Source organism: Triticum aestivum, chromosome 7D, assembly GCF_018294505.1.
Source record: "Triticum aestivum cultivar Chinese Spring chromosome 7D, IWGSC CS RefSeq v2.1, whole genome shotgun sequence".
Lineage (NCBI taxonomy): Eukaryota > Viridiplantae > Streptophyta > Magnoliopsida > Poales > Poaceae > Triticum > Triticum aestivum.
Window position 1 is genome coordinate 405,729,144 of NC_057814.1, and position 14,013 is coordinate 405,743,156.

The window sequence follows — 14,013 nt, forward strand, 5'->3', positions numbered from 1 at the left end:
TTCCGTTTGGACTCCGTTTGATATTCCTTTTCTACGAAACACTGAAATAAGGGAAAAACAGAAACTGGCACTGGGCTCTGGGTTAATTGGTTAGTCCCAAAAATAATATAAAAGTGTTTAATAAATCCCATAAACATCCAAAACAGATAATATAATAGCATGAATACTTCATAAATTATAGATACTTTGGAGATGTATCAGCATCCCCAAGCTTAATTCCTACTCGTCCTCGAGTAGGTAAATGATAAAATAAATAATTTATGAAGTGTGAATGCTAGCAGGTGCATAAGTTTGATCCATGATAATTTCAATCACCTTTTCTAGCATCATTATATGTCATAACAGTAGCTCAACTCATAGAACTTTTCATGATCAAGTAACAAGCTATTCACATGTTAAAGTATAGATCATAAACCTTCTTGAAAACAAACAAACCGTGTTATTAGTCATCAAACAATTACAATTCATCTTATTTTCAGGAAGAGTCTATGTCAGAGCTTTGATTTAGAAAATCCCACATACTCAACTATCATATAGTATTCCATGATTGCTACCAGTCAAAGCATATTTTTAGAACAAATAGTATTTATCGAACACAGAGAAAGATAGGGGCTTAATATTTCGCCTCCCAACCTTTTACCTCAAGGGTAATGTAAACAATAATAATTCATGCTCAAATATATTTGAATGGCCATATATGCTTAGATCTTTCCATCACATGATGCTTGCCAACTAAAGTGTAGGTTGGAATGAGAAGGAATACTACTGACTCTTGCATAAAACTAAAAGATAGGCCCTTCGCAGAGGGAAGCAGGGATTTGCAGAGGTGCCAGAGCTCGAAGCAAAAACAGAGATGAAAATAATTTTTAGAGGTATGCTTTCATTGTCAACATAAGGACCAAGAGTTCCCAATATCTTCCGTACTAGATACATTATGGGTGGTTCCCACGCAGAAAGGTAAAGTTTTTACTCCCCCTCCACCAACATTCACACTCCACGGCTTGTCCGGAACAACGGGTGCCGTCCAACTATCAACATTCCTGGGGGAGTTTTGTTTAAATTATTTGCGAATTTGTTTTCGATCTTTTGATCATAGGACTGGGCATCCCAGTTACCAGCCAATTTCTCGTGAATGATGAGCGGAGTCCACTTATCGTGAGAATAACCCACCTAGCATGGAAGATACTGACAACCCCTAGTCACTACATGAGCGATTAGGGCATACAAAACAGATTATTATTTGAAGGTTTAGAGTTTGGCACATGCAAATTTACTTGGAACGGCAGGTAAATACCGCATATAGGTAGATATGGTGGACACTCATGGAAGAAACTTGGTTCAAGGAATTTGGATGCACAAGCAATATTCCCACTTAGAACAGATATTTTGGGTAGCAAAAGATTCTAAATAGCAAGCACCACATGTTAGAGGATCCATAACAATATAACTTCTATACAAATATACCCAAGCATAACTCATTATGTTGTCTTCCTTGTCCAACTTCAACTAATTTGCTCAGGTTTGAAAATAATTAATGGGGCTCACAATCATAGAAGATGTCCAAGATAGTATATTTATATGTGAAATCTCTCTTCCTTCAATATTCTTTCATGAATTGTTCAAGTGACCAATACAATGTTTGCTAACCTTCAATAAATTTACCACCTCTACTTCTTATATGTGAAGGCATTACTCCCCATGGGAAAGGCATATGAAACATATATAATTTCAGATTTATGACATTCAAATCATTCAACCATTTATTCATAGGATATAAGTGAAGCACATGAGTAAATGACAAACTACTCCAAAAAGATATAAGTGAAGATCAATGAGTAGTTAAATAATTATGTAGCCATGTGAAGACTATCTCTCATTTAAGAATTTCAGATCTTGGCATTTTATTCAAACAGAAAGCAAGGCTAAAGAAAATAAAATGACGCTCCAAGCAAAACACATATCATGTGGTGAATAAAAATATAGCTCCAAGTAAAGTTACCGATGAACGAAGACGAAAGAGGGGATGCCATCCGGGGCATCCCCAAGCTTAGGCTCTTGGTTGTCCTTGAATATTACCTTGGGGTGCCTTGGGAATCCCCAAGCTTAGGCTCTTGACACTCCTTATTCCGTAGTCCATCGAATCTTTACCCAAAACATGAAAACTTCACAGCACAAAACTTAACAGAAAATCTCGTGAGCTCCGTTAGCGAAAGAAAACAAAACACCACTTCAAGGTACTGTAATGAACTCATTCTTTATTTGTATTGGTGTTAAATCTACTGTATTCCAACTTCTCTATGGTTTATAAACTATTTTACTAGCCATAGATTCATCAAAATAAGCAAACAACACATGAAAAACGGAACAGTCTGTAGTAATCTGTAACTAACGCAAACTTCTGGGACTCAAAAAATTCTACCAAAATATGACGACCTAGATAATTAGATTATTGATCTGCTGCAGTTGGAATCAGTATTTTATCACGTTCTGGTGATTTTAAACAATTGTTTTCGTGAACAGAAAGTTTCTGGAATTTTCAACAAGATCAAATAACTATCATCCAAGAAGATCCTATAGGTCTTACTTGGCACAAACACTAATTAAAACATAAAACCACATCTTAGCAGAAGCTAGATGAATTATTTATTACTAAACAGAACCAAAAAGCAAGAAACAAAAATAAAATTGGGTTGCCTCCCAACAAGCGCTATCGTTTAACGCCCCTAGCTAGGCATGATGATTTCAATGATGCTCACATAAGACATAAGAATTGAAACATAAAGAGAGCATCATGAAGAATATGACTAGCACATTTAAGTCTAACCCACTTCCTATGCATAGGAATTTTGTGAGCAAACAACTTATGGGAACAATAATCAACTAGCATAGGAAGGCAAAACAAGCATAACTTCAAAACTTTAAGCACATAGAGAGGAAACTTGATATTATTGCAATTCCTACAAGCATATATTCCTCCCTCATAATAATTTTCAGTAGCATCATGAATGAATTCAACAATATAACCAGCACCTAAAGTATTCTTTTCATGATCTACTTGCATAGAAATTTTACTACTCTCCACATAAGCAAAATTCTTCTCTTTCGGAATAGTGGGAGTATCATAAGAGACTCCACGTTAAAAGAGTAATGTTCAGAAAAAGGGTAATCATAATCATGACAAGTTTTATAAATATAATCATCACTACTTTTTATAGCATAAGTGTCATCACAATAATCATCATAAATAGGAGGCATGCTATCATCATAATAAATTTGCTCATCAAAACTTGGGAGGCTAAAAATATCATCTTCATTAAAAATAGCATCCCCAAGCTTGGGACAAACATTAATTGCAGCAAATATATTCTCAAACATGTAATTCTCATCAAACATAGCATCCCCTAGCTTGGGCCTTTTCATATCATAAGCATAATCACTCTCATCATTAATAGTATGGATAGCACCAATAGTATAGCAATTATCATCGCAATGAGTAATAGGAGCAACATCATTTGGGAGGGATACCTTTCTACCTTTGCTTCTCCGTCTTTTCTTTTTCTTCTTCACATCATGTGTGGGCTCAATCCTCTTTTTGGAGCTCCTTATTAATGAGATTGGTTGAATAGAAGGCTCCACCTTGTTACCTGATTCATCATAAGAAATAATAGGAGAATATTGGGAAGTCTCTTCCCTTTCGTTAGTATTCTCTTCATCTTCTATTTGCTTTCTTTTCTTTATGTAATTGGCAATATAAGGATTTTCAATGTAATTCACTGCACAATATATATAAATTTCCTCTAGATCAAAATCAAGAAGTTTATCACGGGCAAATACTGGAAGATAGTTAGTTATACGTTTCATTTCTTCATAACCCATAAGCAAACTAAGTTCATTATGATGTGAAAGGGAAATCAAGTCATCACAATTTTTGGAAACGATTAGATCATGAAACAATTTGCATCGGATAGTTAAATGACCATGTTCATTGCAAAGTTCACAAGTACGGCTAAGAAAATTTAAATTTTCAGCACAAACATCTAGCCTTTCTTGCAACCATTTAGTTTCTAAGTACTTATGCCTCTTGCAAAATCTATCTTCCCTAATTGGTGTGCACTTGCAAACTCTATGTATTCCACAAAAGTTGACATGCTTATAAGAGATATTTTCATCATGACTAGTGCAATCATCATTAGTACTATGGATATTCAAAGAGTTCATACCAACAACATTGCAATCATGCTCATCATTCAAAGATTTAGTGCCAAACATTTTATAGACTTCTTCTTCTAGCACTTGAGCACAATTTTCCTTTCCATCATTTTCACGAAAGATATTAAAAAGGTGAAGCGTAAGTGGCAAACTTAATTCCATTTTTTTGTAGTTTTCTTTTATTGACTAACTAGTGATAAAACAAGAAACAAAAAGATTTGATTGCAAGATCTAAAGATATACCTTCAAGCACTCACCTCCCTGGCAACGGCGCCAGAAAAGAGCTTGATGTCTACTACGCAACCTTCTCCTTGTAGACATTGTTGGGCCTCCAAGTGCAGAGATTTGTAGGACAGTAGCAAATTTCCCTCAAGTGGATGACCTAAGGTTTATCAATCCGTGGGAGACGTAGGATGAAGATGGTCTCTCTCAAACAACCCTGCAACCAAATAACAAAGAGTCTCTTGTGTCCCCAACACACCCAATACAATGGTAAATTGTATAGGTGCACTAGTTCGGCGAAGAGATGGTGATACAAGTGCAATATGGATGGTAGATATAGGTATTTGTAATCTAAAATATAAAAACAGCAAGGTAACTAATGATAAAAGTGAGCGTAAACGGTATTGCAATGCTAGGAAACAAGGCCTAAGGTTCATACTTTATCTAGTGCAAGTTCTCTCAACAATAATAACATAATTGGATCATATAACTATCCCTCAACATGCAACAAAGAGTCACTCCAAAGTCACTAATAGCGGAGAACAAACGAAGAGATTATGGTAGGGTACGAAACCACCTCAAAGTTATTCTTTCTGATCGATCTATTCAAGAGTTCGTAGTAAAATAACACGAAGCTATTCTTTCCGTTCAATCTATCATAGAGTTCCTACTAGAATAACACCTTAAGACACAAATCAACCAAAACCCTAATGTCACCTAGATACTTCAATGCACCTCAAGTATCCGTGGGTATGATTATACAATATGCATCACACAATCTCAGATTCATCTATTCAACCAACACAAAGTACTTCAAAAAGTGCCCCAAAGTTTCTACCGGAGAGTCAAGACGAAAATGTGTGCCAACCCCTATGCATAAGTTCACGAGGTTACGGAACCCGCAAGTTGATCACCAAAACATACATGAAGTAGATCACGTGATATCCCATTGTCACCACAGATAAGCACATGCAAGACATACATCAAGTGTTCTCAAATCCTTAAAGATTCAATCCGATAAGATAACTTCAAAGGGAAAACTCAATCCATTACAAGAGAGTAGAGGGGAAGAAACATCATAAGATCCAACTATAATAGCAAAGCTCGCGATACATCAAGATCGTACCACCTCAAGAACACGAGAGAGAGAGATCAAACACATAGCTACTGGTACATACCCTCAGCCCCGAGGGTGAACTACTCTCTCCTCGTCATGGAGAGCGCCGGGATGATGAAGATGGCCACCGGTGAGGGTTCCCCCGTCCGGTAGGGTGCCGGAACAGGGTCCCGATTGGTTTTTGGTGGCTAGAGAGGCTTGTGGCGGCGGAACTCCCGATCTATTCTGTTCCTCGATGTTTTTAGGGTATATGGATATATATATAGGCGAAAGAAGTCGGTAAGGGGAGCCACGAGGGGCCCACGAGGGTGGGGGCGCGCCTAGGGAGCAGGCGTGCCTCCCTGCCTCATGGCCACCTCGAAACTTCCTTGACTTCAACACTAAGTCTCCTGAATCACGTTCGTTCCAAAAATCACGCTCCCGAAGGTTTGATTCCGTTTGGACTCCGTTTGATATTCCTTTTCTGCGAAACACTGAAACAAGGGAAAAAACAGAAACTGGCACTGGGCTCTGGGTTAATAGGTTAGTCCCAAAAATAATATAAAAGTGTTTAATAAAGCCCATAAACATCGAAAACAGATAATATAATAGCATGAATACTTCATAAATTATAGATACGTTGGAGACGTATCAGCTATATTTTTATTCACCACATGATATGTGTTTTGCTTGAAGCGTCTTGTATGATTTGAGTCTTTGCTTTTTAGTTTACCACAATCATCCTTGCTGTACACACCTTTTAGAGAGACACACATGAATCGGAATTTATTAGAATACTCTATGTGCTTCACTTATATCTTTTGAGCTAGATAATTTTGCTCTAGTGCTTCGCTTATATCTTTTTAGAGCACGGTGGTGGTTTTATTTTATAGAAATTATTGATCTCTCATGCTTCACTTATATTATTTTGAGGGTCTTTTAGAACAGCATGGTAATTTGCTTTGGCTATAAAATTAGTCCTAATATGATGGGCATCCAAGAGGGGTATAATAAAAACTTCCATATAGAGTGCATTGAATACTATGAGAAGTTTGATACTTGATGATTGTTTTGAGATATGAAGATGGTAATATTAGAGTTGTGCTAGTTGAGTAATTGTGAATTTGAGAAATACTTGTGTTGGAGTTTGCAAGTCCCGTAGCATGCACGTATGGTAACCGTTGTGTAACAAATTTGAAGCATGCGGTGTTTCTTTGATCGTCCTCCTTATGAGTGGCGGTCGGGGATGAGCGATGGTCTTTTCCTACCAATCTATCCCCCTAGGAGCATGCGCGTAGTGCTTGGTTTTGATGACTTGTAGATTTTTGCAATAAGTATGTGAGTTCTTTATGACTAATGTTGAGTCCATGGATTATACGCACTCTCACTCTTCCATCATTGCTAGCCTCTTCGGTACCGTGCATTGCCCTTTCTCACCTTGAGAGTTGGTGCAAACTTCGCCGGTGCATCCAAACCCCGTGATATGATACACTCTATCAGACATAAACCTCCTTATATCTTCCTCAAAACAGCCACCATACCTACCTATTATGGCATTTCCATAGCCATTCCGAGATATATTGCCATGCAACTTTCCACCGTTTCGTTTATTATGACACGCTTCATCATTGTCATATTGCTTTGCATGATCATGTAGTTGACATCGTATTTGTGGCAAGTCCACCATGCATAATTTTTCATACATGTCACTCTTGATTCATTGCCCATCCCGGTACACCGCCGGAGGCACTCATATATTGTCATATTTTGTTCTAGTATCGAGTTGTAATCATTGAGTTGTAAATGAATAGCAGTGTGATGATCATCATTATTGGAGCATTGTCCCGAGTGAGGAAAATAAAAAAAGAGGAAGGCCAAATAAAAAAAAGAAAAAAAGGCCAAATAAAAAAAGGAAGGCCCAAAAAAATGAGAGAAAAAGAGAGAAGGGACAATGCTACTATCCTTTTTCCACACGTGTGCTTCAGAGTAGCACCATGATCTTCATGATAGAGAGTCTCTTATTTTGTCACTTTCATATACTAGTGGGAATTTTTCATTATAGAACTTGGCTTGTATATTCCAACAATGGGCTTCCTCAAATTCCCCAGGTCTTCGTGAACAAGCAAGTTGGATGCACACCCACTTAGTTTCTTTTGTTGAGCTTTCATACATTTATAGCTCTAGTGCATCCGTTGCATGGCAATCCCTACTCCTCGCATTGACATCAATTGATGGGCATCTCCATAGCCCGTTGATTAGCCATGTCAATGTGAGACTTTCTCCTTTTTTGTCTTCTCCACACAACCTCGAACATCATATTCTATTCGACCCATAGTGCTATATCCATGGCTCACGCTCATGTATTGCGTGAAAGTTGAAAAAGTTTGAGATTACTAAAGTATGAAACAATTGCTTGGCTTGTCATCGGGGTTGTGCATGATGAGAGCATTTTGTGTGACGAAAATGAAGCATGGCCTAACTATATGATTTTGTAGCGATGAGCTTTCTTTGGCTATGTTATTTTGAGAAGACATAATTGCTTAGTTAGTATGCTTGAAGTATTATTGTTTTTATGTCAATATTAAACTTTTATCTTGAATCTTCCGGATCTGAACATTCATGCCACAATAAAGAAATTTACATTGAAAATTATGTTAGGTAGCATTCCACATCAAAAAATTTGTTTTTATCATTTTACCTACTCGAGGATGAACAGGAATTAAGCTTGGGGATGCTTGATATGTCTCCAACGTATCTATAATTTTTTATTGTTCCATGCTATTATATTATCTGTTTTGGATGCTTAATGGGCTTTAATATACTCTGTTATATTATTTTTGGGACTAACCTATTAACCGGAGGCCTAGTGCAAATTGTTTTTTTGCCTATTTTAGTGTTTCGTAGAAAAGGAATATCAAACGGAATCCAAACGGAATGAAACCTTCGCGAGGATCTTTCTTGGAACGAAAGAAATCCAGAAGAGTTGGAGCTGAAGTTTGGAGCACCGCGAGGTGGCCACGAGGCAGAAGGGCGTGCCCAGGGGGTAGGCGCACCCCCACCCTCGTGGGCCCCATGGAGCTCCACCGGCCTATCTCTTTCGCCTATATGTACTCTTATACCCTGAAAACATCGGGGGGAGCCACGAAACCACTTTTCCACCGCCGCAACCTTCTGTACCCGTGAGATCCCATCTTGGGGCCTTTTCCAGCGCTCCACTAGAGGGGGAATCGATCATAGAGGGCTTCTACATCAACACCATAGCCTCTCCGATGATGTGTGAGCAGTTTACCATAGACCTTAGGGTCCATAGTTATTAGCTAGATGGCTTCTTCTCTCTTTTTGGATCACAATACAAAGTTCTCCTCGATTTTTTTGGAGATCTATTTGATGTAATACTTTTTGCGGTGTGTTTGTCGAGATCCAATGAATTGTGGGTTTATGATCATGTTTATCTATGAAGAACAATATTTGATTCTTCTCTGAATTCTTATATGCATGATTTCATATCTTTGCAAGTCTCTTTGAATTATCGGTTTAGTTTGGCCTACTAGATTGATCTTTCTTGCAATGGGAGAAGTACCTAGCTTTGGGTTCAATCTTGTTGTGTCCTTTCCCAGTGACAGTAGGGGCAGCAAGGCACGTATTGTATTGTTGCCATCAAGGATAAAAAGATGGGGTTTATATCATATTGCTTGAGTTTATCCCTCTACATCATGTCATCTTGCCTAATGCGTTACTCTGTTCTTATGAACTTAATACTCTAGATGCATGCTCGATAGCGGTCGATGTGTGGAGTAATAGTAGTAGATGCAGAATCGTTTTGGTCTACTTGACACGGACGTGATGCCTATGTTCATGATCATGCCTAGATATTCTCATAACTATGAGCTTTTCTATCAATTGCTCGGCAATAATTTGTTCACCCACCGTAAGATATGCTATTATGAGAGAAGCCACTAGTGAAACCTATGGCCCTCGGGTCTATTTTACATCATATTAGTTTCCCGTCAACTTGCCAATTTCTGTCGCCGTTTATTTTGCAATCTTTACTTTCCAATCTATACAACAAAAATACCAAAAATATTTATCTTATTATCTTTATCAGATCTCACTTTTGCAAGTGGTAGTGAAGGGATTGACAACCCCTTTATCGCGTTGGTTGCAAGGTTCTTGATTGTTTGTGCAGGTACTAGGCAACTTGCGTGTAATATCCTACTGGATTGATACCTTGGTTCTCAAAAACTGAGGGAAATACTTACGTTACTTTGCTGCATCACCCTTTCCTCTTCAAGGGAAAATCAACGCATGCTCAAGAGGTAGCAGTCTACGTTTGCCACTAATATATCCATCTGTCATGTTTGTATATTAATTGCCATGTTGTAATATTTGCAGAAACTATGGAGCACCGAGACTTGGAAGCAGAACAGGCGTTCGGGGACATAATCCTCGCCGGAGGTGATGTCTTGTCGTATGTCAACGACACTGATGGTCTAGAAGGAGAGGGTGAAGCAGGCTATGGTGATCGAACAATGGAGGAGGAAGGACATGATTATGATGGCTCCGGTGACCGAATGCCGGTGGAAGAAGGAGACCGTGATGACTGCTCCGGTGACCGATCGTAGTCCAGCCAGGTATATATATTAATTAAGCCTGTGCTGACTAGCTAATTGATGCATTAATTGTTTTGGTATGTACACATATTAACTCTCTTCTTTCTTCTTTTCTAGCCCTCCGGATCGAGCCAAACTTCGGTAACGAGACGAGGCCCGAAGAATAGGTTGCGCCAGGATGAAAGGTTCACGATCATAGCAATCACGGGCGATGACCAACCGATTGAACCCATCTGGACCAAGGAAGCATTTTCTGCTTAGTGCGGGGTTCTTGTTAGGGACATGATCCCAATCAACATCCACCAATGGTATAAGCCTAAGAGCGAAGACCCTCAGGTGTCTTATGTCAACGATAGGAAGAAAGATGATCTTTGGACCGCGCTGAAGCCAAATTTCACCCTACCGCTAGAGGAGGATCCGGAGAAGCCAGTTATACAGCCATTGGTCAAGGCTCATGCTCATAAGAAGATGGCAGATCTATTCAGGAGGTGGAAGAATGAGTTGAAATCAACGTTTATCGACAAAGACAAGACTCCAAAATTCACCGGCCGATTTAAGAAGAGAAGAGATCACTGGCCCGCATTTGTGGCCCACAAGACATCAGAGAAGAGTAAGAAGATGTCAGTGACAAACAACATAAATGCTGCAAAGAAGGAGCATCACCATCGCACGGGGTCAGGTGGCTACCTCAAAGCCCGGTCGTTGTGGGACAAGGCTGAGAAGGACCTGCTTGATAAAGGGGTCAAACCAGAGACATTGAACTGGCCAGACCATTCAAGGACTTGGTTCTTCGGGGTTGGGGGAACCTTGGACCCTAAAACAGGGAAGTGCCGTTGGACGAACGAGCAAATCGGAATACCCGTCAAGAAGCTTCAACAGTATATCGCCGTAGCGCAGCAAGGGACGTTCGTTCCCGACAGAGAGAATGACGAGCTCACAAAGGCCCTCGACAATCCTGAGTATCCAGGACGAACACGAGGCACGACAGGCTCTGTTGCATTGAAGGTTGGGTTTCCCGATGCAGGCAGGTACAAAACGCAGGAGAGGAAGAGGAAACAGGAGCTCAGTGATCTGCAGAAGCTGAATGCAAGAGTACTAAAGCTAGAGCAACAAGTTGAGAGCCAGCGAGCTGCCGACCAACCAGATCAGCGGCACGAAGCTACCCCGCCTTCTCAGCGGAGAAGCTGTGTGGCTTCCACCGAGCTCCTTCAGCAGCCTGACTTCACGGCTCCCAGCTACCCCGTGGATGCTATCACGGAGGCTCAAGATTGCCACCTTATGATGCAATGGCAGCACCTCAAAGTCTAGGCGGTTCGAGGCGGTTGTCGGCTCTGTTGCACCTCCTGTACCCGGCGCAACTTTTCACTGCCTTCCGATTCCACAAGGCTATGCTGTTGTGATGGTCAATGAAATAAAGGAGGGATTTGAGGAGCTCAAGCTTGACCACCCTACCGGTGAAGGGGAGACTCAGCTGCATCTTGATCTGAAGACTCCATGTCTATGGCGGAAGGACCTCATCAAGCTTCCGAACTGGACGCCTCCGCCTCCTCCTCCTCCGGCAAGTCAGGGCACTTCACCTCCTCCTCCGCCTCCTCCTCTGGCGAGTGATCAGGGCACTCCACCTCCTTCTCCGGCACGTGCCGGCACTCCACATCCTTCTCCGCCTTCGCCTGCGTGTCCGAGCAGCCCGCCTCCTCCTCCGCCTCGTCAGCAAGGGCGGAAGAGAGCTGCCGCCGCTCCGACTGCTCCGGCGCGTCGTAGCACTCCGCCTCCTTCTTCGCCTCGTAAGCAACAAAGCAAGACAGTGGCCGCCGCTCCAGCGTCTAGTAGTTCAGCCAGACGCGGGAGGCAATACAAATTCGGTCCATCTCTCAAGCCTCTAGAGAAGTTACCATACGAGAGGACCGCGGAGGAAAACACGAAGATCTGTCAAGCCTATGTGAAGGACTTCTTTGAAACGCGAAGTGCTATGAAACATCCACCTCCGGAGGAGAAGATGGATCCCGTGAAAGTTCAGCGCACTATCGATGCCCTGAAGCAACCATCACCGCCTCTGCCGCAAACCAACTATGAGCGCATTATTGAAAGGTCATATCAGGAAGCAGAGCGGTCGGGAAGTACTTGCAGTGATCGAAGGTTAGCAGAACGAAGAAGTGGGAAAAAAAATTCCCCAGCTCGGCGAACAAGCGAACCAATCGTGCCCCCCGCTCAAGGTGTCTAGCGACATCGTCGCTAATCATCCGGGATGGTGCCCGGTACCAATCTTGGAGATTACCTGCCCGACGATGCACATTTTGATATAATGGAGGTGGACGAACACAAATACCAGTACGGGAAGCCTCTCGTCAAAGATGGAAGTCCTCCTCTAACAACGATGATGCGAAGATCCCATGATTGGTACATGAAAACCTGCAGCGAGTCTGGGAAGGATACTTTGACGGTGAGAGTTAAAGAGGAGCACGACCTCATTGGAATTGATCTGTTGTCTGTTCCATTTGAGGAGTTCTTCCAGTTTTTCAATCAAAAGGCCCTCGATAAAATAATCATCACTTGCTACTGTCTGTAAGTACTACTTATGTCATTAAGTCTCTATATATAGCTCAGCTCTTTCATTGCATGTACATATAATTATCCTCACTATATTATGCAGATTGAAGATCGTCGAATGCAAGAAAAGACAAATCTATGATATTGGGTTCATTAACCAAATCTCATAGATGACTTTACGGTTAAATTTGATGCCAAACAAACCGAGGCCAACTTGCTACGAGCGTTGCTTCAAAATCAAAACAAAGAGAAAATACTCTTTCCTTACAACTTCAGGTGAGTGTTACTGTCTTGTGCATATTCGGTTTCCCTTATTACTCGAGGTTATAGTAATGTAATTGATGAGTTATGCATGCATGCGCAGCTTCCACTTTATTCTCCTAGAGATTAAGCTTGAGCAGGGACTAGTAACCGTCTTAAACTCGAGATGAAAAGATCCCGAGGAGTATGCGGGCATGACTAAAATGCTCGAGAAGTAAGTTCAATCGATCATTATCGCACCATATTGGCAACTTTGTTCATTTCCTGATATCAAGTAATTGTTTTCTTTGTCTGGCAGGGTTTGGAAACAGTTCACCGCACAAGCTCCGGGACTGCCGGGGGAGCTGCGATTTACACACCCGAATGTAAGTACTACTAGCTAGTTCCGCGCATCTCCTATTGATTCTAGCTAGTTTCATCAATACCATTTATAATGCTTGATTATATCAGTTTGATTGACCTCTATTTCTCGTAAAGTGCTTGTGGCAGGAATCCGGGAATGATTACTATGGATACTACGTTTGCGAGTTCATCTACAACGCGACGAGCTCTAAGCGGGGCTATTCTAAAAAACAATATGAAGTGCGTAAGCAATAATATTCACAAGGGTATTTTATTACCAACATTTGTGTTGAGATTCATTAGATGTGGAATTAACTCCTGCCACAAGATCGCATACGAGCAATTCAAGAGGAATTGGCGGGATTCTTTCTTGACCACGTCATAAGTAAAGCCGGAGAATACCATGTGGAATTTGACATTATATGTTAGGGAATTATTGTAAGAGATCTTATATTGTATATATGTAGGTAGTAGCGTCGGATAGATATATGAAAACTTGTTGTTCGACCAATCTCTCGGAGAAAGAGAGGTCGATCACTTCTCTGTGTATATATATGTTCATGACGATCTTGTGTACTTAATGGTTTCTTTCATTTGCTTACTAGCTAGCGTATGGAGTCCTCTCTATACGTATAGTAGTGTACGTAGCGTCGACCAAGCACGGAGATAAGAGAGGACACTTCTCTCTATTAGCTAGCTAACACAATATATGAAACCCCTAAATTA